Source organism: Podarcis liolepis (assembly GCF_965112155.1).
Source record: "Podarcis liolepis genome assembly, chromosome: 16".
Taxonomy (NCBI): domain Eukaryota; kingdom Metazoa; phylum Chordata; class Lepidosauria; order Squamata; family Lacertidae; genus Podarcis; species Podarcis liolepis.
The window spans coordinates 34,475,275-34,501,060 of NC_139567.1; the positions used below are offsets into that span (position 1 = coordinate 34,475,275).

Sequence of the window (25,786 nt, forward strand, 5' to 3'; positions counted from 1 at the left end):
GTAGAGAGTCTTGATTCTTTGGCATCCACTATTGTATTATTGGCAATACTCAGCGGTGGTATGGGCAGTGGCATAGCATGGATTGCCAGCACCCGGGGTCATGTGGAAGGGAGGGAGAGGTCACTTGGTCACTTCCTGGTTCGCATGGGGAAGATGTTTTCAATGGAGCCCAGCAACAGAAGCACACAGCTCTATTGAGGCAGGAAAAATTTGTGTCCCTAACAATTTTGCACCCAGGGCAAGCGGCCCTGTGGCCCCTCCACGCTATTCCACTGGGTTTTGGAGTCTGTTAGAACTGGTAGGGCAGAAGGCAGGGGTCCAATATGCAGCTGGAGTCAATGATGGGTAGAGTCAACGAAGTCTTCTTTTGTCCTTTTCCTGCTACTTGCAGTGAGGCTAAGGTTGGGGAAAGCCTTGATACCTTTGTTTAGCATTGTTGAATTGTGCATCTTAAACAGGTCAACTGCACAAAATAGCTATTGGTGGTGGTTTTTTATTTTTTCATCTATATACTTTAAATGCATTAAAGTTTTACAGCCAAAACCTGCCTTGTGTGTAATTGGCCTCATTGCTTAAAAATGTAGCCAGGAATGTAACTGAATAGAGCTAGAAAATTAACAACAGATGGTCTGGAGAGGCTCAAAATGATTGGGGGAGATATACAAGTAATGTCTTGATGAAGGGGCAAGAGAGAAACTGAAGGAAACATTTAGCTTCTGGTTGGTTTTGTCCTTTTGGATTGAGATGGTGATTCTGTCAGTTGCAGAGTAAACCTGAAAACCCGTGTTTGCATGCCTCAAAGTGTGAATGCTAAGTGGGGTAGAAATGTGTGTTTTCTCCTGGCTCCTAGTATCATAGAGTTGGAAGGTACTTCAGAAGTCATCTTGGCTGGAGATTCTCTGATTCAGCACCCATGACAGTGTTGTGAACAGGGGTTTTCAACTCTGACAAATATGAAAGTTCAGAAGAGTCAAAAGCATTTTTGTGTTGATTAGGAGATGAGAGTTTGTTTGTCTCCAGTTAGATAAATGAGATTACCTGGCAAAAGCAAGCTCACACTTCTCATAGAGTTTGTATCCATATTTAAGGTACATAAGAGGCTTGTTTATAATTATATTTTGGGAATGATTCGTGTTCTTCTGTAGCTGCTTTATTCTATACTTTTTGGATGTCCCAGTATCACATTGCAAAGCAGACCCTCCAACTATCCCTATTTTCCAAGGACGTCCCTGATTTAGAGAAGCCATCCCGGTTTCTGATTTGATCCCGGAATCCCTCACTTGGAGAAATGTTGGTGGGTATAAAGTTATCTACCCCCTGATCTGTCTGAAGGCAATCCTGTGCAGGGAAGTGGTTTTTTTAATGTTTAATGTTTTATTATGTTTTAATATATGTTAGAAGCTGCCCAGAGTGGCTGGGGCAACCCAGTAAGATGTGTGGGGTATAAATAGTAAAATTATCATTATGGAATGGGACCTCCCTATTTTCATTGGAGAAATGTTGGAGGGTATGTGTAAAGTAGTTGTGCTCTTCTGTTTTCCAGTGTATTTTTGTTTTCCAATGTGTTTCTTACCAATAAAAACATTGGTGTGGCACGAGCAAATTTTTATCCTGAAAGTTTGAGGACCACTTCAGTAGACCCTCCTGGAAGGGTGTGTCCTGGGGAGAGCACCGAGGGTAAGAGAGAGAGCCCCCATTCTGCACCTGAGGTTTTCCCCGAGCCCTGGGAAGTTCCCTCCTTTGATTCAAATTCATTGTCAAAGGCCAGCAAAACTGAGCGAGAGCTGTTCTCTGCGTTTAATAACGTTGGGCATTGTCACGGAAGTCACTTAGATCTGTTGTCTGGTTCATGCTATCTGCACAGCCAGCCTTACAAAAGCTCCCTCTTATCTCTGCTTCCCTTTGCCTGAGTGGGTCCTTTGCTTTTTGTTTTGGTGTTTTTTTCTGTTGTTGAAAGCCTCTCATATGACGGGGGAAACACGCAACTGAAGCATTCTCCACACGCAGCCTCCTATTTTTCTCTGTGGGGTTTATTCTGAGGGCACCTGCTCCGTGGTCAGGGATGAATCCGACAGTCAACAGCGTTCTTTGAAATGCAGCGATATGTCTCCAAATGAAGAACTGCAAAATGCAAGAGCTGCCAGGAGTCAATAGCAAGGCTGAACTAGCTATCCGTCACATGCTCTCTCTCTCTCTCTCTCTCTTGACACCGACTTGTCATTGAAGATGTCAGCTGACAGATGAGACGAAAGAAAGTACATAAACATCTATTTGTGGGGAGGGGCTCCTTAAAATTTATCACAGAGGTGTGCATTTTTCCTGAGAGATTTGCTGTTGCACCCCCCCCGGCAAACTTTACTGAGTTAAAAAAACAAATGTGATGACAAAATTTCCAAGACCATTTCCCCTAATACATGCATTAGGGGATGCATACAGATGATAATCCCAATTATTTGCTTATTTTACTATTTATCATAACAAAGAGCCAGTGTGGTGTAGTGGTTAAGAGCGGTAGTCTCCTTATCTGGGGAACCAGGTTCGGGTCTCCGCTCCTCCACATGCAGCTGCTGGGTGACCTTGGGCCAGTCACACTTCTTTGAAGTCTCTCAGCCCCACTCACCTCACAGAGTGTTTGTTGTGGGGGAGGAAGGGAAAGGAGAATGTTAGCCGCTTTGAGACTCCTTAAAGGGAGTGAAAGGCGGGATATCAAATCCAAACTCTTCTTCTTCTAAAATAAGCAAATAATTGGGATTATCATCTGTAACTTCACCAAAAGAATATCGACTCACGATGTGCCACATCATGGGTATCTGAATGGTGGAGAGAACAAGAAGCGGAATTCGTTCCTTATATAAATGCGCACTGCACTGCTTTTCTGTTGGCAGCTTTGCTATGTGATCATCAAAGTCAAACCAAATATTGTAAAATTCACACACACAAATGATTTTGCTCCCTAGATTCTGGAAAGGTTTGGCGGGGGCCTCTCTTCAGAAGCGTGGTATGGCAAGGGGTGGGTTTCTGAGAAGCTGACCACTAAAGCAGGCATAGGCAAACTCAGGCCCTCCAGATGTTTGGGACTACAATTCCCATCATCCCTGACCACTGATCCTGTTAGCTAGGGATGATGGGAATTGTAGTCCCAAACATCTGGCGGGCCGGATTTTGCCTATGCCTGCACTAAAGTATTACAATTTAGGGGACAAGCCCTAAAGGACTTTTCCGGAGAGATTTCATAAGCTGGGTTGTGTTGTTGTTTTTGCTTTTCTTGAGCTTTTCAAGTGTCCTCAATACACACACACACACACACACACACCTGATATTGATTTTTGGGAAGGAAATAAAGAGGTAAGGAAGCAAATGGGCGAACCTCCCAACAACTGAAGTTTGTTTATTAGGATGAATTTATTACTGCTGTAGAATTAGTTGGCTTTATCTTACAGTCTAACATTGACTTTGGCTCCCCCCACTGTCTGTCTCCCTGGCTTCTTCCCTACCAGAACCAATGGACAAAAACCACCATTCCCACCCAATGTTCTCCTAATTTTCACTAGGGATAAGATAGACTGTTCCTACTTCCCATTAACTAGAAGCTTCCATCTCACGTTGAGGAGAAATACTTGGCAGCTGGTAGGCGGGAGAAGCTACAAAACCCACACTCCTCAGCAGGAAAAGATGGCGCTCATTTTGTGTGTAGGCTTGTGAGCATATTGAGGGGGCAGAAAGTCTCCTCCTACCCCTGTGAACTCACCCTATAGTCAGTTTCTCCCTCCTCAGCATGGGGGACAGTGCTGGACTGTCAGGAGGGAGATTCAACATGACTAGCAGTCAATCCTAAAAATAAAAACAGGCTTTCAGCTTAACCCACTGACAACTTGGATATATAAACAACCTCTGCTGCTAATGCTCAAAGATTGATCCATTAACTCTAATGCAGAGGGACCTGTGGCCTTCCAGATGTTGTTGGTGTTGGAAGTGCAGCAGCCAAGATCATTGCGTGTGTCAGAGTGGCATGGTCCTCATTGAGGCTGCACATGCTGTGACTGGCTGTGTAGCTATATGACAGAATTTCTCCTCTATATGTTTGGTTGACTGTCCCCCTGCTAGGTACAGCATAATGGCAACCATTCTCTTTCCCTCTGAGAGAACAACCAAAAGTGAAAGTACATTACAAAGTACAGTGGTACCATGGGTTACATACGCTTCAGGTTACAGACTCCGCTAACCCAGAAATAGTATCTTTGCTTCAGGATGAGAACAGAAATCGCACGGCAGCAGCGGGAGGCCCCATTAGCTAAAGTGGTGCTTCAGGTTAAGAACATTTTCAGGTTAAGAACGGACCTCCGTAACGAATTAAGTACTTAACCCGAGGTACCACTACATACAGCGGAAGAGAGATAAGGCTGTCTTCCATTCCCACAGTCTTCTCAGACAGGCATGTGATTCACACCAGTCACATTTGCAGCATCGGCTGCATGAAATACTAACAGCCACTACCCAGTGGAAGCGGTGAGCGCACAGCAAAAGAAGCTGGCAGGAGCAGGAGGCAGATCTGCAGCCTTTTCAAGCTATCCAGAATCTATTGCCTTAAGGCAGCGGTTCTCAAGCTGTGGGTCTCCAGATGTTGTTGGACTACAACTCCCATCATCCCTGAGCTCTGGCATTGCTAGCTAGGGGTGATGGGAGTTGTAGTTCAACAACATCTGGGGACCCACAGGTTGAGAAAGGCTGCCTTAAGGCAACCTCCTGACCTTGCCTCATGAGTGGGCCGGCCCTGTTTGGAAGCTTCCACTGTTATTTTTGTTTGCTTATTTAGTTATTTATTCATTTATTATTACATTTATTCACTTATTAAATTTGCACCTGAAGATTGCAGGGCAATCTGCAACAGGAAATTACAAAACGAGAACACCAATGCATTTTAAAAAGCAAAAGCAAAAGCAAATGCAAATGAAGATGAATCTTCCATCCTTAGCCACCTGGTTGCCTCCCTTCGCCTAACGGTAGGGCCGGGCTGTGCCGATTGTGGCTGACACTTGGACTCGGTTGCTGTTTACCGCTGTCGTTTTCTGTGAATGATTAATCAGGGAAACCATTTGTAAACTGCGAGCGAACCAGACGTTTGGCTGAGCCCTACAGGGAGCAGAGCTTATGTAGTTTCCCTTTTGCCTTTTGCAAACGCAGCCATATTCCCAAGACAGTGATGCATTCACATGCCGCTCCCTTTCAGCATTTTGGAGCCCTCAGTCACTAATGAAAGAGAATAACAATCAAAGTAAATATTTAATGTTTCTGTAACATATATATATATATATATATATATATATATATATATATATATGTATATATATATATATATAATGTTCACTGTGGGAAACGGAAAGATAGTGGGATTATTACTTGGGAAGGTCAAGCACGATGTGGTGCTTCAGATGTCTGCTTCTGCATTCATCAAGACAGAGATGACTCAAAAGATTATAGGAGCTAGAAGAGTCAGTTTAAGGAAGTCCAGTTGCAAAAGCAGGATAGACTTTGCAAAAAGGCAATTAACAAGCAAGGAGTTATAGTCTCCTCCTTTCTGGCCTAATGGGATCCAGTTGTAACTGTGATGGTTGATCAGGGAGTGGGTTGCACTACTTTGGATTACAGGTCTGGTTACTCATCAAGATGCAGGAGAGAGGGGGAGACACACAATGTCTGGAAGCGAAAAGATTCAGCCCTGTAAGGGATTTTGTTGTGTTTTTAAATCATGCAAGGAGAACTATTAGAACTGTGTTCTTGTCTGGCCTTCTGTGTGGATCATTTGACAGCCCTAAAGTTGCTGTTTTTCTCCTTGAGCAGCCAGTTTTGAGAAGGAGAGAATGCTATAAAGTGACAGTTCTGAGCTCCTCAGCCATTGGCTTAACTGCTGTGATGTCACAGAGCATTCCAAAAGGGATTGGTTGATCCCATAAGCCGCCTAATAAGAGGAGGGGCTGCTAACTGCTGTGGGGAAGGGCGGGTAATTAGGATGCGGCAGCCTTGAGGAGTCCAGACTTGGGATGTTTCTTATATCTGCACATTGAATTGAACTGAATGCTGGAAGATTCTGGAAAGGAAAAAAGAAAGAAAGCCCTTCTTTGTGTTGTGCAAAGATAAACTGTGGGGCACTCACTTCCACAGGAGGCAGGGATGGCCACCGACTTGAATAGCTTTAAAAGAAAATTGGACAAATTCACAGCAGCTATGGCTATCAACAGCTACTAACCTTGTGGCTATGTTCCATCTCCATGTGTTGCATGAAGTAGGTTTCTGAATACCTGAAAATGCAGGAAGGGAGAGTACTGTTGCTTGTGGGCTTCCCATGGTCACCTGACTGACTACTGTAAGAACGTGATATTGGACCTGATGGTCCTCTGGCCTGATCCAGCAGGTTGTTCTTATGTTCCCTTGTTTTTGCCTCCAGCGCCAGAAGCAATCTCCAGTATCAGTTTCTGTGACTCATGGGCTGGAGACTGCTTATTGAGTGCACATCCCGCTTATGCTGTTCCCATAAGCATCTGGTGGGCCACTGTGAAAACCAGGATGGTGTAGCCTTCCACCCCACCACCATTTTGGAGCCTGCAGCCTTGGCATTCCTGTAGCACCACATCCTAGTTTAGAAACTTCCCGGCTCGAGAAACTTCCATTCTTACTGCTGTACCTTTCCACACAGGGAAAGGATGGTGGGCATGCCGTTTGTTTCAGCAAGGTTTGTGATCTTATCCCCATTTTCTGCTCAGCACCCCAGTTACGCCTCGCAAGTTAGGAACTTAATTTTCAACTACAGTAAACAATATTTCAGCCTCGACTGGGTTCAGCAGCGGGGTGCAGGGCGGGAGGAATCTCATAGCTTCTACCACGGTATACTGAAATGGTTTTTCCAGTCTTGTACGTATTCATTTTTAGGAAATAAATTGTTTGATCTGCCTAATCAAAAGAGAAGTGGTGTGTGCAGCTCTGTGAGTAGCAAGGGAGAATACCAAAATAGGTAAGGGGAATTTGTTGTTGTTGTAGTTGTAGTGCTGGCCTAGGAATATGTGGTACTCCTCGTCGTGTAGAAAGGGCTGGTAGATAACTGTTTGCTATAGCATTGCTGGATTTATATTTATTTTAAAGCAGCAGAATCCAGAGGCAGTTGCGACCTCTTCATCAAGAGGTCCCTTTAGCTGAAAGAGCAGGGACATACGCCGCCCGTTATTTTTACTTGCAAAAATTAGAATCACTCTTAGGAAATGTCAGTTTTCAGAAACATAGGAAGTCAACATATTCCATAGGGATGAGGATCCTGTGTTTCCACTTCCCGAGGTTGTTGGAGACTCCCCATTCAGCATAGGCAGTGATCAGGGATGGTGGGTGACGACGACGACGACAACAACAACAACAACAACAACAACAACAACAACAACAACAGGAAATCCTCAGATTCTGCATTCCTGGGTAAGGCACACAGTAACCTGCCTTATGCAAGGTCAGAGTATTTGTCTATCTAGCCCGGCATTGTATAATCTGACCAACAGCAGCTCTCCAGAAGAGAAAGACCTTCCGTACTTTCTACTTCATGGATGAGGAACTTCCAGCCCATGGACTAATCCTGACCCTCCAGCAGATCCAGTTTTTAGCCCGTGAGGTCGTTTCCCAAGCCACTCCTGTCCCAATCGTCAGCTGACATCATTTGGAATGTCACCTGATGGGCAGTATGGTGAGGTTACATCCTGTGCTGGCTGTATCTCCCCGTTTCCTGCAGAGAACAGACACATGCAGCCAAATCAGCAATAATCCTGCTCAGTTTGGATTCCATGCAACCCTTTTCCCGATTCAGGATGATGTTTGCATGGGACACCCTGTCAAAACGAAGTGATTGTTTTATTATTATTATTATCTATTTAAGATTTTTATTACATTTTCATAACTTTAACCAATTAATTTCAAATTTGTTAGACATTTCTCTTATAATTTGACTTCCCACCTTCCGGTCCATGCTGCTTTTACACCTGTCCCTTTCATATACTGCATAATATCACACATTTCATCTGACACATTCGACTCCCAGAACCGTTCGAAAACCAAGGCACAGCTTCCGATTGGCTACAGGAGCTTCCTGCAGCCAATCGGAAGTTGCGGAAGCCACACCGGACATTCAGCTTCCGAAAATCGTTCAAAAAACGGAACACTCACTTTTTTTCCAATTGTTAGGGAGCTGAAGTGTTCGGCAACTAACGTATGACTGTATTTTCTTCCTGTTGCTCAGATTTCAAATCCTGCCCTCGATTTCATTTGGTTATGATATTTTTCTCAAATTCAAAAAAAGGCTTCCACTCTTCCATAAATTGTCCATCCTGTTGATGTCAAGGGATTGTTGTGTTGGTCCAAAGTTGACCCGCAAGTCAATCCTGGTAAAGATCTAGTCCCTGTTTTACTCGATCCTTTTAACTGGATCTCCCGGTAATCCCCACACCAAGGATCCAAGTCTGCTTCTTTCCCCTCAACTATACCCATTACTGAGGGCTTGTCTCCTGTCTGCAGCGTGACTTATCCTTTTGGAAGATTCAGGACACATAAAAGAAAGCACCTCCTCACACAGCACATAGTTAATTCAGGGACTCCCTCAAGAAGCAGTGATGGCCCCCAACATGGATGGCTTTGAAAGAGGATCGGGCAAAGTATTGGAAGACACAAGATCTACCCACCCTGGAAGAATGGCAGATGAAGGTGATAGACTACATGGGACTGGCTGAAATGACTGGCAGAATCCGAGACCAGGGGAAAGAGATGGCGGAAGAAGACTGGAAGAAATTTAAGATCTATCTTAAGAGACATTGTAAAATTAATGAGTGTTAAACTGTTGCGCCTACAGAAGGGATTACAGCTGTAAAGATTAGGTTAAAGGAAAAGAAAGGATTAAAATTAGATTAAATTAAGGGTGAGGATTTGCGGAACTAAATATTTGAAATTGGAATGCAGAAAGGGGAGGTATGAGGAGGTCGATGAAGTAAGTTTTAAGAGAATAAGGATTCGAAATTATATTTGTTTGTTGTTGTGTGTGTTCGTTTGTATTGTGTTTGATTTTATAATTTGTGAAAACTTAATAAATATCTTAAAAAAAGAAAAAAAAGAAAGAGGATCGGGCAAATTCATGAAGGAAGATAAGGCTACTGGATGGCCATGCTTTGTCTCTGTAGTTGGAGCCATTGTTTCATAGCCCTTGTTTTGCGAGGAATGAGTGGAGGTATTGTAATATCAGCTAGGCTTGTCTGCTTGCACTCTACAGTGAGAAGGAATATTTGGGGGGGGGGGAGGGGGCTGGAAAAACCCCCAAAGCAGGCCCTGAACCTGAACACTTTTTCTAGGTTATCGTGCCATGGGAAACTCAAAAGAGTATCGATTTTAGAAGGAAATCATGGTGGTGAAATGCACTAGTAATCAATCCATAATGGGGAGGAATCCATAAAACTTTTTTTTTTTACTTGATGTCTGTCTCCAGCTTTGTGTAATGTGATCACTGAAATTACCCCATAAAAGCTTTTATTGATTTTTATAAGTTGTTTCCTCCAGCCCCACAATCTCCCACCGTTACACACATATATACAAGCAGTAACACTGTTTTCTTTCTCTGTATGGCATGTTGCCATTCTGGAAACTCTGAGCAGATATTCATTAATTGTAGCAGTCAAGTGTACGCAGTAAGAAGGAAATTGTTGCGAACGCATCCGATCGTTACAGACGATGTCCTTTGTGTGGGTTTCTTGCTACATTCAGCAGGAAAGAGGAGGTTGGAATGAACGCGACGGAATTTGCTGTTGAGACAAGACAGCAATTTACCCTCCAAGTATCCCTGTCTTCCAGGGACAGTCCTGGAATAACAGAAGCTATCTCAGTGTCTGATTTGATCCTGGAATGAAGGAAATGGTGATGATGGCATACAAAGCCCTTCCTATAATGTTGAAGGAAAAGGTCACAGATCCACTTTAAATTCTTTAATTGCAATGCTTCAGCAGCTAGCCATATATATATATATATATATATATATATATATATATATATATATATGAAATGCAGGGAGTGTTTATTCCATTATTGTAAATGGAGCCTTACACTGTCTACCGAGAAGAAAGTCCCACTGTATTCAATGGAGCTTACTCTCAGATGACTGGCTGAAGACTGTGCAGCCTTACACTGGACTTCGAAGCATTTTTACTCTGAACTAAGTCCCACTGAGTTCAATAGGATGTACTCTCTTGTATGTTCCTGATTCCCAGTAGTGATGTATGGAAGTGAGAGCTGGACCATAAATAAGGCTGATCGCCGAAAAATTGATGCTTTTGAATTATGGTGCTGGAGGAGACTCTTGAGAGTCCCATGGACTGCAAGAAGATCAAACTTATCCATTCTGAAGGAAATCAGCCCTGAGTGCTCACTGGAAGGACAGATCATGAAGCTGAGGCTACAGTACTTTGGCCACCTCATGAGAAGAGAAGACTGGGAAAGACCCTGATGTTGGGAAAGATGGAGGGCACAAGGAGAAGGGGACGACGGAGGACGAGATGGTTGGACAGTGTTCTCGAAGCTACCAGCATGAGTTTGACCAAACTGCGGGAGGCAGTGGAAGACAGGAGTGCCTGGCGTGCTCTGGTCCATGGGGTCACGAAGAGTCGGACACGACTAAACGACTAAACAACAACAACAATGTTCTTGATTATTCTCATAGTTTCCGTTGTTGTTGTTTTACTCCAACTTTTTCCCTGACAGGGACTCAAGGCGGCTCACAGCTAGAATTTTATTTCATTCCATTTATCTGTGGAAGGTGTTGTACAATATCCCTTCCCTCGCACAATTTTCCTTCACAACAATCCTGTGTGGTAGGTTTGGCGGTGAGGTTGCAATTGGCTCAAGGTGACAGGTGTCTATGTGTATAAGACGTCTATGTGTATGGCGAGATTAAATGCGTGAGAAGCTTCCCGATGTACAATAAAATGTCCCTATTTCATCGGAGAAATGTCGGAGGGTATGCAGTAAGGAAGTTGTCGTCTTTATCCTTATTTGATTTCTTACCATCTATTTGATTTCTTTGCCATAAGGTCCCAGGGTGGGTTTTACAGTGTTTTACAATTCAATATTAAAAATGGCTCAGAACTCATTACAGTCACAGGAAACAGGGGAGGCCCTGAAATATATACAACTCTTGTATCATACTCCAGGCTAAAGAGATGCATCCTCAGTGCTCATTGAAATGGGGCAGCTGCCCTCTTACAGTCCTTCAAATGGAAAGACAACCACCCTTACTCATTTTGCAAATGAACGGGGACTTCCTGCCCTCCCCCTCGCAGCTGAGCTCCAATCACCACTGTGCCAGTTCCCCCACTAGGTGATTTATGGTGGTTCAGATAACCCTTCCCCAACCTAACACAAGGCTGGCCCTCCAGTTCCTGAGCGAACCAGCAATCTTTAATGGATCTAATTTCTTCTGTGGCTGCTGGAGTAATAAAAATGTTCTGCAGATGGAACGCTCCCTTGGAGCTTGGAAGGCTTCCATTCTTTTTATTGAAAGCTCCAGGCACAGCGCAGCGATGTGAAAACCTAACCCGCAACATCCCATGGCTCTTCAGATAGATCAGAGATTTCCGACAAAAGGATGGAACGAGGCAATTAAGCAGTTCCAGGTGCCATCAGAGGGGATGGCCCACAGCTCAGTGACAAAGCAGAGGGCATCTCCAGTTAAGAAGACCAGGAAGCAAGTGATGGGGAAGACCTTGGCTGTAGACTGCCCTGTTCATACTGGGGCTCTCACAGAGGACTTGCCAGCAGGGGCGGAGCAAGATGGGGGCGGTCTGCCCCGGGTGTCATCCCCAAGGAGGGGTGACATTCGGCCTGCAGCCTGCCCGTGACTCCCACCTACCAGTAGTTGCGTCGCGTTTTGCTGCTTTGTTTTGACAGCCCTGTGGTCCCAGGCTGCTGGAGGAGGCATTTAGGCAGGCAGGGAGAGGACAGGAAGGAGGCAGGTGAGCAAACAAACAGAGGATGGAGGGAAGGAGAGAAGCAGAAGCTCTCTCAGCTCAGGACCCAAACCCTGCAACCTCCCAAAAGATCAACAACTCCTGGCAATGACAATGAGTAGATCACAGCCAGTCTTTTTATACTGTGAGTAGATCACAGTCTCTTGGATGTCCAACTAGATTTCAATGTGGGGTGTGTGACAAGAAATTTTTCGCACCAGGTCCCACCTGACCTTGCTACGCCACTGCTTGCCAGCGCTGACTTCAATGGGGCAACAACCAAAGCAGTATCTAGGGCTGGCCCAACGTCAGAGTCCAAGCAAGCAGAGTTCCCAACAAAGGGTCATGTGGAGGCAAAGTCAAAGCAGTCCAAGGTTAGGGTTTGAGCTAGCAGAAGTCATAGCAAGGGTCAGGCGAGAGGCAGGGTCAGGTCAGAGCAGTCCATGGTTAGGCTTCCAGTCCCACCTGCCTTAATGGAGGCAGCCCCCACAACAGCAGGGGATCGTTGGCGAATGAAAAACAAGGATGACAGAGGGTAAATCATCCTTGCAAATTTCCCCCAGGGACAGGGTGAATGGGATTTACTCCAGTTTGTCTCAGTACCTGGCTCTCACTCTGGCATGGAATGTGGGAGGCAGGGTGGCGCTGAATGCAAAAGCACTTTGCCTGGCGGAAACCCCCCTACACCGCCATTAAGAAGCAGAGGTTCTCCATTCAATTGGATCTTTAATTGACTTTAATGGGTAGAAGAAGAAGAAGTATGTACACCATCTTGAGCTCCTTGGAGGAAAGGTGGGATATAAATTAAACTATTACATTATATTACATTGAATAAATAAAGGTTCTACCTTTTCCATTGGTTGGGACCAGCGACAACAGGTTGCCCTCAAGATTGAGGGGGCATCTAGAGGAGACTGAGAACTCTGGAGGAGCCAGCCACTGATACTGCTGTGGTGTCACGAGCATGATACATGCGTGATGCACACAAGGCCCCCCTCTAATATTCAAGGGGTGAAGACACCTCAGCCCCCTAGAGTTGGCACTCCTGTTTGGGACCCCTTTGGCCTCAATGTTACAGGCTGAATAGAAGTAAGCCAACCTAATTTAACAACTTAAATCTAAACAAGAGAGGCAATGAAGATCAATAAGGAAACAAAATGGTAGCATTCAAAGTTATACGGGTGGTGGTGGGGAAGGGGGTCACTCTTCCTAAACAATGTGCCTCAGGAGCACACTACAATTAGCTTGCATACATTGTATGGTAGGCTTGTCTCCCTGCTCTCACCTGGCTCTCGTCTTAGCCATTTCCCCATCACTCATCCGGGGAGTTAAAGATGCTTAGTCCTCTTTCAAGCTCCATCACAGTTCAGAACTGAGCAGATTGGAATAGCCTCCTTCCTTATGCTCAAGCCGTTGATGCTCCACAGAAACGCAGTGTATTGCATGCAAGCTCAACTCTCCCGCAAGAGTTTCTCTTCCAGTTTTCCGCAGCCTGCCTTTGTTGGCTCCCATGGTTTCTCCCCTGCAGCAATACATGGCAGGGATCAGGTCCTCGTTCCAAGTGTCCCAGGCAAGGCAGGTGGGAAACCCTTGCTTCTTGGAGATTAATGATATGCACTTGAAGTATCTGTTGAGGAGAGAGAGCTCTTCTCGCGTTAAGAATAGCAGGAGTGGAGTAGGGGGTAATTCCAAACAGCAGCAAAGCAGGAGCGAAAAGTTAGAAGTCCCCCACCTTCACCCCACTCTGCTATGGTCCTAACCCAGCTACATCCACCACATGCCAGCTATTTGTTTAAAAATAAACGGATCACTCCAGGGCAGAATACACCACAAGCACAGTGTCTACTTCGACCCTTTAGACATGCTCTTTGGAAATAATTAACCTAGTTTGTACTGGGGGAGGAGATGCCTCTAGAGCACTGCAAGTTTATGCAGAGAAGGATGCAACAAAGAGCTGCTATATTTATTTTAACTGTACATGGAAGATGAATGTTCCCTGGCCTTAATTGCACTTTGAGATCATGACCTGCTTGCTGTTGCAGCGTGTGTCTGTTTGGCTAATAAAGTCATGCCGCTTTTGAATATTGCAGCTCTTTATTCTGAGGTTTCCTGATGGCAGTGGCGGTTGGCGCCCATTGAGTACTGGTGGGGTAGAAGGCGGGGAGCCCACCAGTAGGTGGCGCCAGAGCCTGTGACAGGCAGAGTCAACTCATCCTAGTTTTGACCTCATCCTCCTCCCTGGTGAGATGCTGACAGCCAGCGCCACCTGCTGGACTGGTCATTCTTCAGAAGGCAGGCAGGTGCTTACTGGCTGAGGAAAGGCCGAGACTGATGGGTCATTGCTCCACTAGTCTCAAGTTTGGGGTGGAGGATGTTGTCCCATAACTGGTGTTGTAAGGAAAAGCTGGCTGGCTACTGTACCTGGAAGGACGTGTCGTGTGGTCTTTGCCTCAGGCAACAAAATGTCTTGGGTCCAGCTGGAGCCCATAACTGCCAGCCTGGATTGTGGTAAAACTCAATGCAGGTTAATGTTGATCTTGTGGGACTAATGCTTATAGTTTCTGGATCTATCTATCTATCTATCTATCTATCTATCTATCTATCTATCTATCATCTATCTATCTATCTAATCTATCTATCATCTCCTAGGGGCTGTGCCTCTGCTTGTCTTGCATGCCAGCCTCCTTGCTGTTCTCCCTCTAGATCAACCCCTAGAGCAGAGTTTCCCCAACTTATTTGACCTACCGCCCCCCTTTCAGGAAAAAAAAAGCCCAATGCCCCCATGGAAATTGACCTCCTTTAAGTGAACAAAGACGCAGTGATAAATTTGTGTTCTTTTTTATGTATCTATATTTCCACCTATGTCCTACAATATAGTAAAGAAAGGTTGTTGTAAATAAGACATCGGGAAGCTTGAAATTATATAATTATTTATTAAAACCTGCCTGCTCTGTCCGATCCACCCCAGGGACAGGGCTGGCGTTGCAGCCCACCTGCCATTGGCCAAATAGGCAGGCAAGCTGCAATCCATTTCCTGGGCCTGGGTGAAGCCAGAAAAGGGTTCACCCAATCTCAAGAATACCCCTTGCCTCCAGCATGACTACTGGGTCAGGGGAGGTGTTTCGCCATCCCAAAATAGCTCCTTAACTAGTGTTAAGCATCATTACACAACAGATGAAACATGTCCAAACGGTTCTTTGAAATTTTCTTCTCTTTCCTTATGGTTCCACTGCTCCCTTATTTTTATTCAGCCCCCCCCCCCCCATTGCACCCAAGGCTATTACCACCCCCTGGATCAGTCTAGTGCCCCTAGGGGGCAGTATCACCACCCACTGCCCTAAAGCTTTCCCTTCCCACCCCATGAAACTACCAAGCTTGCTTTTCAGCTTCCCAACTCCATTTCTTCATGTTGATTCAGGATTCAGATGAGGCACTGCAAACCCTCCCCTGGGGGTTGCGTTCTGACTTCCTCCAAGTCTACAGGATTGTGAAGTAGGGTCTTCCAATAAGGACTGTGAGACGGCAACTTTATGTATACTGTATAGGAATGTATATACAGATATATTTCAGAAGGGAGGGGAAAAAGAGAGTCTAGTCTCTTAATAAATACTTCCAGGCTACAGCTGGAGCTTTCCGATTCCCTTCAGGAATTTAAACCACTTTCCTTGAGATGATAAAACGCCATTATCCCTATGAATAACGACGCTAAGCCCTTATGCAGCACTATTTCATCAGTGGGATGTCAAAGCAATTTAACGATCTTTATCTTTCGAAGGATACACCCAAACAGTAGCTTCCACTGCTCCTGGCTGGGCTCTGCAGAACTCAAGCAGAGCAGCTCAAAATGTCTTGAGGGAACATACAGCTTATTGCAGGCTGGGGCTTAAGCCAGCTTCAGCCAGAGCCAGCTATGGGGAAAAGTGAGAGCCTCCTTTAGCTAATGGGCACACCCAAGGCTCCCCAGTGCTGCAACTGTCTCCAGTTAAGCCTTACCAGTGAGGTGGGGACACCGATGTAGGTGGGGGGCCAGTTGGGAGTTTCCTGAGAGACCCCACAAATGTAAGTCCTTTTCAGGTGTGCACATTGAGTGTATGCTAAACACATGAGGGGATGTGCTCTAGTTATCTCCTGCTTGGACTACTGCAATGTGCTCTATGTGGGGCTACCCTTGAAGGTGACCCAGAAACTACAACTAATCCAGAATGCGGCAGCTAGACTGGTGACTGGAAGTGGCTGCCGAGACCATATAACACCGGTCTTGAAAGACCTACATTGGCTCCCAGTACGTTTCCGAGCATAATTTAAAGTGTTGGTGCTGATCTTTAAAGCCCTAAATGGCCTTGGCCCAGTATACCTGAAGGAGCGTCTCCACACCCATCATTCAGCCCAGAAACTGAGGCGAAGTGAGGTTACAGTGAACCATGTAGAGAGCCTTCTCAATAGTGGCACCCGCCCTGTGGAATGCCCTCCCATCAGATGTCAAAGAAATAAGCAACTACCTGACAAATGTCAAAGACATTTGAAGGCAGCCCTGTTTAGGGAAGTTTTTAATGTTTGACGTTTTACTGTGTTTTTAATTTTCTGTTGGGAGCTGCCCAGAGTGGCTGGGGTAACCTAGGCAGATGGGTGGGGTATAAATGAATTATTATTATTATTATTATTATTATTATTATTATTATTATTATTATTTCCAATCATTGTAGCTCAACACTGATTCATAGATGCTTTCCAGTGTTTCAGGCAAGGGACATTGTCGGCCCTCCCTGGAGAAGTCAAGAATTGGACCTGAGGCCCTTTTCATGCAAAATAGATGCTCTGCTCCAAGGGCCAGCCCAAAGCATTTTGGCAAGCTGCAAGATGGTACCACCCCCACCACAGAAGAAGGGCTGAGTGAAGATCTACATCAGGATCAAGGAGGGCAGGATAAAGATCTATGTAGGGAACAAGGCTTGGAGGTGACCAGCAGCACCTCCTATTCCCCTAAAGACTACTGTAGAGGTGGCACTGGGAGGGGGGAGTTTTGCCAAGGGAGCGGCAGATCCCGTCTCCAAAAAGTGCCCTGCGGCTGTCACTGTTGCTGCAGCAGCAGCCACAGGTGATGCATTACTTGGAGGCCAGATCTGCTGCCCCTGTGGATCTTTTAATTCTGAATCGAGTTCAGCATCCTGTTCTCACTGTGGCCAACTTATGGGAAGCATGCAAGTGTCACCTGAGTGCAACAGCCATTTCAAACTCTCCAGGTGTCTCTATTTTTCAGGGAAACACCAGATTTACAGAAGCTGTCCTGGTTTCTGATTTGATTTTAGAATGTCCCACTTTTCCTTAGGATGTCCCCATTTTCATTCAAGAAATGTTGGAGGGTATGGAGTTATCTGACACCCCCCCCCCCCGAGCCAAGGAGGTAAATAACTATACAACCTTTAGAAGACATCTGAAGGCAGTCCTGTATAGTTTTAATGTTTAATGATTTATTATGTTTTTATATATGTTGGAAGCTGCCCAGGGTGGTTGGGACAATCCACTCAGATGGGCAAAGTCTGAACAATAATAAAATTATTGTTATTATGGAGAAATAGGATATCCCTATTTTCATCAGAGAAATGTTGGAGGGTATGCCATTTTCCCATTTGTTATTCATGGTATTCAGAAGTGTATTGTCACAGTGGAGGTAGAGAGTAGCCATCAGGGTTAGCAGACATTGATAAGTTTATCCTCCATGAATTTGTCTACAGTGGTACCTTGGGTTACAGATTGTTTGGGTTACAAACTACGCTAACCAGAAAGTGGTTGCTCCAGGTTAAGAACTTTGCCCCAGGATAAGAATGGAAATTGCGCGCCAGTGGCACAGCGGCAGCAGGAGGCCCCATTAGCAAAAGCGGGCCTCAGGTTAAGAACTGTTTCAGGTTAAGAACAGACCTCCGGAATGAATTAAGTTCTTAATCCGAGGTACCGCTGTAATCCTCTTTTCAGTGCATCCAAGTTGGTGGACATCGTCGCCTCCTGTGGCCATTCTTACTCATGATCTGCCCACCGTACTTCTGTTGATGCAAGCTGGAAATGCAGTTCCGTCTTCTCACTTGCTGCATCGCACAGCTGACTCATCATTTATATAATTTCATCAAGACTTATTTTCCACATGGTGTTTTATTGACGCACACATGGATTTATGCGGATCTGTAAAGCACAAGCGGAAGGATGAGTCACTGAGCAACAATATGTGAAAACGGCAAGCCAGTCACCGTTTCAGCACAGAATAAGAATTAAGTTTGGCCCAACAGGCTCTGAATTAGCAAATCTTTTAATGGGATTGATTGAAGTGTGTGAAATAACTGTTCAGAAAATCTTACACAGGTGCAAAATCATCATCATCACCACCTTTTCTGCTTTTGCAAATAAGCTTCCTGAACTTGCAATGTCTTCCTACACCAAAGTGGAATATCTCTGAGCATTGTAGGCCTCTCTAGCTGCAAGTAGATAAGAACCATGCAAAAAGGATGGAGTGCCAAACAAAACTGGGACAAGCAGCCCTGATTCTCTACTGTATCAGAGGAAATGGACCCATCAGGGCTGGGCAGGAGACAGGGCTGCAGGTTGGGGCAGGGTGAAACAGGGGCAGTGAAACCAGCCAGTGATTAAGAGTCCCATGCTGAGACTGAGTTCCAAGCTCTGCTGACTGAGCTATCCCTCTGAACACCAGTTCCTGGGAACTTTCTTGAAAAAGAGTCACATATCTCTGTTTCTGAAAGCAGAAACGTGAGACGTCACTCAGAACTGTTAACCCTGTAAGTTCTGATTCTTTTCACATTAGGGAAGGAGGACAAACGTGCTTGGTCTGCATTTTAAAATGTGCAGGACAAATTTGATTGTCCCAGGTTCACATAAGGATTGCAATCTAATTGATCAAATTACTTATTTCTCCAAATTCCATGATGCAGTTTCAGGGTTTGCTCTTAAAATGTACCCAGTAATGCATTTTTAAAAATGTGTATTTTAGGGGGAAATATAATGGAAAGCATATGAAAATACATATTTAGGGGGAAGACTGGGCAAAGAAGGTGATTTAAACAGAATTGTGCGTTGTTTTAATCTGCAAAAAAAAAGAAGAAAAAAAAAAAAGAGGGGGATAGGATGGGCCTGCAAGTGAGCACATATGAAGGTGGTATGGAATAGAAACAGATATGATCGGTCTTTCCTAATACGGAACCTTTGTTTCTTGACAAATACTGCTGTTTGATGTGGTTCCTTCTTAAGCCAGCTTCAGCCTGGCTAGAAACATAAATATTGACAAATGATGTGCATAGGTGCCAGCTCCCTGGGACCCTGGGTGCCCGAGCACCCACAAAATTCCCAGTGAAGAGGCCGGGCACCCATAAATATCTGTGCCAGGTCCATTCACGCTCGATGGCACCCACTGCAACAGGCACCCAGAAGATTAAACTGATGGGGACAAGAAGCTGGAAATCCAGGACTAGCTCCAGATCAGTAAGGATGGTCGGGGCATTTGAATGTAACAAATGGATGGAAATGCATCAGGAAAAGCTCCCTGTGGCATCTGCGTTCTGTGACTTGCAAAGCTGTGCCTGTGGGATTTCTGCCTGTCTTTGCAATAATTGAGGCAAAACAGAGCCCTGCCACACAGGGAGATGGTGATGCAGAAAGTCCCTGGTGCTCTTAAATTGCAGGTGGTTTCTGTATAACAATTAGCAGCAAATATTGAGCATTTGATGGAGGGCAAGGCAAGGGCTTGTCAAAAATAATTCCTTCCTCCCGCCCTCTCTTTCCCCCTCTCCCCACCTCCGTGTTTCATTTTCCCCCAAGGCTGGCTAATGCAAAACAGACCTGACAGCTTCACGTTTTGCTAACAAAGCATTATTTGCTGAATCTGTGCATAAGCTTATTTTCTTTCTTTTGCCATGTCCATTAAAACCAGAGTCTGGCAGGCAGGCGCATCATGTGCTTCGTCCCAAAGAGAGTTGCTTGATTGGATTTCAGCTGTTTGCCCTCCTGTGGTCCGCAGGGCACGCACTGAATGAGAGCTAAGCAGCTTGCATAGCAGATGCCTCTGGGTGGGATGGAAAGGGACAGGCTCTCTCTCTCTCTCTCTCTCTCTCTCTGTGTGTGTGTGTGTGTGTGTGAGAGAGAGAGAGAGAGAGAGAGAGAGAATATGTTGGACCACGGCAAATAATAAGAAGCTTTAATTCCTGACGTTTTAAACTTGGTGGTAAACATACACCAGTTTGATAGCCAGTGTGGTGCCATGATTTAGAGTGTTGGACTTGGACCTGGGAGACCAGAGTTCAAATCTACACTCAGCCATGAAATTCACTGGGTGACCTTTTAATTATATTTATTTCATAATTTATTTATTTTTTTGGGGGGAGCTCAAAACGGTTCACAAAAATATACAGAGTCTCATAGTTTACTTTGTAATGCAGCAATTGTTATTCAGCCATCCATTCAATTTATATATACCCCAACTCCTCCTCCTGAAGAAGCCCCGGGCAGCAGACACATCATATCAACAGAAGTATAGTGTCCAGATCAAGGGAAGTAATAGTCCCATTGTATTCTGCCTTGGTCAGACCCCATCTGTAATGCTGTGTCCAGTTCTGGGCCACCAGTGTTGAAGAAGGGTGTTTGCAAGCTGGAAGGTGTGAAGAGGACAGCGAACAAGATGACCAAGGGTCTGGAAACCTATCCTGATGAGGAACAGTTGAGGGAGTTGGGTATGTTTGGGAGGGAGTTTGGGTATGGAAAAGAGGAGATTGAGAGGAGATATGATGGCCAACTTCAAATATCTAAAGGGCTATCACACAGAAGATGGAGCAAGCTTGTTCTCTCCTGCTCCAGAGAGGAGGACCTGAATCAATGGATTCAAGTTACAAGAAAGGAGATTTCAATTAAACATTAGGATGAACTTCCTGACAATAAGAGTTGTTCGATAGTGGAACAGACTGTCCATGAAACTCTTGGAGGTTTTCAAGCAGAGTTTGGGTGGCCATCTGCCAGGGATTCTTTAGCTGTGATTTCTGCTTTGCAGTGGGGTTGACCTAGATGACCCTTTGGGTAACCTTGCAACTATAGCCGTTAGTAAAGTCTCTTAAATACCAGCCAAGAGAGAAGAATCCCGATCACTTTATTGCACAACTTGAACAAAAATAGTATACAGTGGTACCCTGGTTCTCAAACGCCTTGGTACTCAAACGACTTGGAACCCAAACACTGCAAACATGGAAGTAAGTGTTCCAGTTTGTGAACTATATTTGGAAGCCAAAAGTGCTCTGTTTTGAGTGTTATGCTTCTGTATTGAGTGCCACATTTCTGCTTTGAGTGTTATGCTGAGGTCTGTCTGTTTTTGCTATTTATTTTGCATTTTTGTTTTTGTGGCTTTTGTTTTGTTTTTGTGACTGTGTGGAACCCAGTTCAGCTACTGATCGATTGATTGTGTGACTGCAGTACATTGTTTATTGCTTTCATTTTATGGGTCAATGGTCTTGTTAGATAGTAAAATTCATGTTAAATCACTGTTTTAGGGGTTGTTTTTAAAAGTCTGGAATGGATTAATCCATTTTGCATTACTCTCTATGGGAAAGTGCGTCTTGGTTTTGGAACGCTTTGATTTTGGATTGGACTTGCGGAACCGATAAAGTTTGAGAACCAAGGTACCACTGTATAATGTGCAGAGAAAGAAAGCAGAGAGCTTTTGCCCTTTTTTGTTCAGGCCATGCACAGCGTGGGGAGACATTCAGCCAAACACCCAAAGGAAATGCTGCCTCCAAACTAAACAGCCAACATGCTACATCACCAGAGATCATGCCACTCAGCCTGGTTGCTAAGCTGCACTCCCTCCTCCCTTGGTGAAAGAATTAACCCCTAAGTTGCAAACTGAATGATCTCTTCTGCTGCACTTCTAACAATAGCTCCCTACCCATTCCAGATTCTCCATTAAGGGATGTGCAGAGTAAAAATAGTTGCATTGTCGCTCAAGAGGTTTAATGCCTTTGTGCTTTTGCTCAGCCATTATAATGCTGCATGCAGCTGCTATCGCCGTCTGCTCTTAGTACAGTGTCATTCACATTCCTCCCCTTGCCTTTTCATAGCAGGAGCCCTTGCTGTTTTTCAACTGACAAGCAGGTTTGATATAAAACTGTCTTAGATTAGAATGACACTGAGCTGGAATAGATGATATGTCTGATCCAGCCTGTGCCACAGGCAGCGAGGCACACACACCTCCCCCCTCATATTTCTACCCTACCTCTGATGTCCCTGAATGCTGACACCAGGGCACATATTCCTTTATACCTTAAGCATGCAAAATCCAGTGTGCATGTACTCCTATCTTGTCTATTGCAATCCTGTCTCCTACATGCTTACCAGGATGTCGGTTCTGCAGAATTCAATGCAAATTCCTATACCTTCCAACATTTATTTCTCCAATGAAAATAGGGACATTCTATTCTATTCTATTCTATTCTATTCTATTCTATTCTATTCTATTCTGTTCTGTTCTGTTCTGTTCTATTCTTTATACCCTGCTCATCTGAGTGGGTTGCCCCAGCCACTCTGGGCGGCTTCCAACATATATAAAACATTTTTAAAAACCTTCCCTATACAGCCTTCAGATGTCTTCTAAAGGTGGTATCTCCCTTATCTCCCTGGCTCAGGGGATCGCATAACTCCATACCGTCCAACACTTCCCAGATGAAGATAGGGACATCCTAAGGAAAACCAGGGCATTCTGGGATCAAATCAGATATCATAATGCTTTAAATGTATGTTGTGAATGTGGCCTACATATAAGGTGGTGTAGCCAAGGGTAGCCCTACTCAGTGTAGATCCATTGCAGGCAATGGGTTTGACTGGTGCAAACTTTGGTGGATCTACTCACCTTAATTGGATACAACCATTTGAGCTTTTTTTTGTCTGTTTCAGATTGCTAGAATTTCACTGGGATGTATCCCTACCGCAGCCACAAACATCTCTGGTTCACCAGCCATTCTCTTTCTCCTTTGTGTTCCTAAATATTTTCATAGAATATGAGAACCTAGATTTCACTTAAAGCAATATTTTCTGTGCAACAATTTGCGCTGAATATTTTGGCCTGTGTGTTTTGGCTTGTGCACTGGATGTGATTAAGCTCTTTCTGCCACTTAATGAGTGTGAACTGGTTCCTGCGACGAACACTTTTTAAAACGCTGACCTGTATAATAGCTAATTGCCATGGAGAGAGAGAGGGGGGGGAAACCCCTGAACATTATATTAATTATAAAGTCTCTTCTGTGAGCCACTAAGATTTGTCCTTGGAAAGGCTTATTAAAAATTGAATTAGCAGCAGATAATGTGCTGCTTCTCTATGCAAACTTATAATTGGGGAGATCTTAAATAGCATCCTCTTACAAGTGGGAGCTGCAATAAAATATTGTGGTTTGGAAAGTTTCTGCTCAGTGTTGTCCTCCAGGATTCTCCGTTTTACACCTCGCCCTCTGCCAGGGCCCACCCAAGTTGGGCTGCCTCTTGAGGCAAATGAGAAAATGGCACCCATTCCTCCTCCTCTGTCCCTCCTGCCACTACCTGAGACAGCTGGAGGCAGCCTGGTGCCCTGAAGGAGGCTGGAGAGGAATGGGAGGCTGTGGAAGAGGAAGGAGGCAGGGTCAGCAGTAAGGGCAGGAGATGGTGAGTGGTACTGTCATGGACTGGCTGGATGCAGAGGAATGGTGGAAGGAACCAGCTGGGGAACCACCAAAGGAGGAAGGCTCAGAGCCCAGAGAATGGTGGTGGGATGACGATGAGTGGCCAGAGGGAAAAGAGGGAGAAGACTGAGAGGAGGGGTGTCAGAAGCTGAAGAGATTATAGGGTTTAGTGAGCAGGAAGAGGCTGTAGCAGAGAGCAGTCCAGAAGCAGAGGCTGAAACTGAAGCAGGAGGTCAAGAGGAGGGAGGTGAAGAGGCAAGGGTGTCTTCCCCTCCTGCTGAAACATGCTCCTCTTGCTTCCTGACTCCCAGAACCAGCAGAGAAGGAGACATAGATGGCTGTGGGGATGTGGGAAGCTTTAGTCTCAACAACTAATTTCATGGAGTAAGACCTACAGGGAACAAGCTTTAGGCCTGATACTCAGCCAAGTCTGTGAAGACGTGTGTTTTCGCTAATAAAAAGTTAACTCCAACAATTGAGAGATTTACTGGCTGGTTCACTCTGTGGCAGGTACATACCTCGGGGGCATGGATCTGCCACCTCTCCTAGCAGTCCCCAGTCCACCACCTGGGGCAACTGCCTCACCATGCCTCATGGGCTGGCTCTGCCTCCTGCCCACTCTGTCAGTATTCCATGGCCATTGAGCATGCTCAGTACTCATTTGGGTGCAATTCCCAGCTTAGGATTTCCCTCTTAAAGAACATAAAAACATAAGATGAGCCTGCTGGGTCAGGCCAGTGGTTCATCCACTCCTTCTGTCCCAGTGGCCAATCAGATGCCCCAACGGAGAGCCTGTACATGAGTGCAACATGGGCGATTTCCAGCAGCTAGCAAGCCTTACTGGTTATTGTGGCCAGTACCCACTGGTAACCCTATCCTCCATGAAATAAATGTGTGTACAGTGGTACCTCAGGTTAAGAACTTAATTCATTCCGGAGGTCTGTTCTTAACCTGAAACTGTTCTTAACCTGAGGTACCACTTTAGCTAATGGGGTCTCCTGCTGCTGCCATGCTGCCGGAGCACGATTTCTGATCTCATCCTGAAGCAAAGTTCTTAACCTGAGGTACTATTTCTGGGTTAGCGGAGTCTGTAACCTGAAGCGTATGTAACCTGAAGCGTCTGTAACCCGAGGTACCACTCTCTGTGTGTGTGTGTGTGTGTGTGTGTGAGAGAGAGAGAGAGAGAGAGAGAGAAACAAATAACTAGTATTGGAAAAACAAATACCTAGTATTGGGGCTAGGGGAGAATCCGATTGCCTCATGACCATCAAGAACTTCTAAAATTCTTCATATTTATTAATATTATTATTTATGAAATTTATATACCACCCGTCCTCTGAGGATCACAGGGTAAGTTACAGTATAAGACCACAAAAGAATGCATAACATAATAACAAGCGAAACAATAGCTCCCTCCCACTCCCCAGTTCGAAAGGCCATAGATTGTTTCATTAGCCAAAGGCAAAAGGACTGTGATTCACATGTCGGTTAAAAGGAGAACTCTTCTTGGAGAGGGGGAACTGCTGCGTAAAGTACCAGAATGGAATTTGAATCAGTGGCACGGAGTGTCTCTAGTTAATTTATGAGAAGTCTGAAGGAAGATTAAAATCTGACTTGACGCTGATTCAGTATTCATTTTGAGAATCCCCCAGGAGGCTTCTCTCTTAGGCTGATCATATAGCCCACTGTTGTATATTACACTTTCATTAGCAAGTGACTTAGGGGGACCATCCTGACACGTTTGTGAGCCCAGGGGGTGGAGGGATGACCATGGAGATTAACTGTTTGAAAAGGCACGCACACCCCTCCAGAGACCGGAAATGAAGGTCCTGGTTGGTATTTGAGCCAAAAATGAAGGTTTCGCTGCCAGACCCCTCAAGTGTCCCAAATTACAGTGGTGCCTCGGGTTAGGGTTCGGGATGCATTGAAAAGAGGATTACAGCGGTACCTCGGATTAAGTACTTAATTCGTTCTGGAGGTCCGTTCTTAACCTGAAACTGTTCTTAACCTGAAGCACCACTTTAGCTAATGGGGCCTCCTGCTGCCGCCGCGCTGCCGGAGCACAATTTCTGTTCTCATCCTGAAGCA

At 45.1% G+C, this 25,786-nt stretch overlaps 2 protein-coding genes and 2 long non-coding RNA genes across 8 annotated transcripts in view; 2 read left to right on the top strand and 2 right to left on the bottom strand.

The window, feature by feature from the left end:
- The window catches only part of GTF2IRD1 (GTF2I repeat domain containing 1), a 1,520,245-nt gene that overhangs the window by 581,501 nt on the left and 912,958 nt on the right, over positions 1-25,786 (top strand). The window lies entirely within an intron of this gene.
- Positions 1-25,786, top strand: part of AUTS2 (activator of transcription and developmental regulator AUTS2) — a 658,278-nt gene that overhangs the window by 50,393 nt on the left and 582,099 nt on the right. The window lies entirely within an intron of this gene.
- Positions 3,762-13,759, bottom strand: LOC310695920. The gene is made up of 3 exons (XR_014520353.1): positions 13,294-13,759; positions 6,245-6,296; positions 3,762-3,831 (listed from the first exon to the last, which is right to left on the bottom strand). It is a non-coding gene; the product is annotated as an uncharacterized lncRNA (long non-coding RNA).
- LOC310695619 lies at positions 19,856-23,008 on the bottom strand. The gene is made up of 2 exons (XR_014520186.1): positions 22,897-23,008; positions 19,856-20,094 (listed from the first exon to the last, which is right to left on the bottom strand). It is a non-coding gene; the product is annotated as an uncharacterized lncRNA (long non-coding RNA).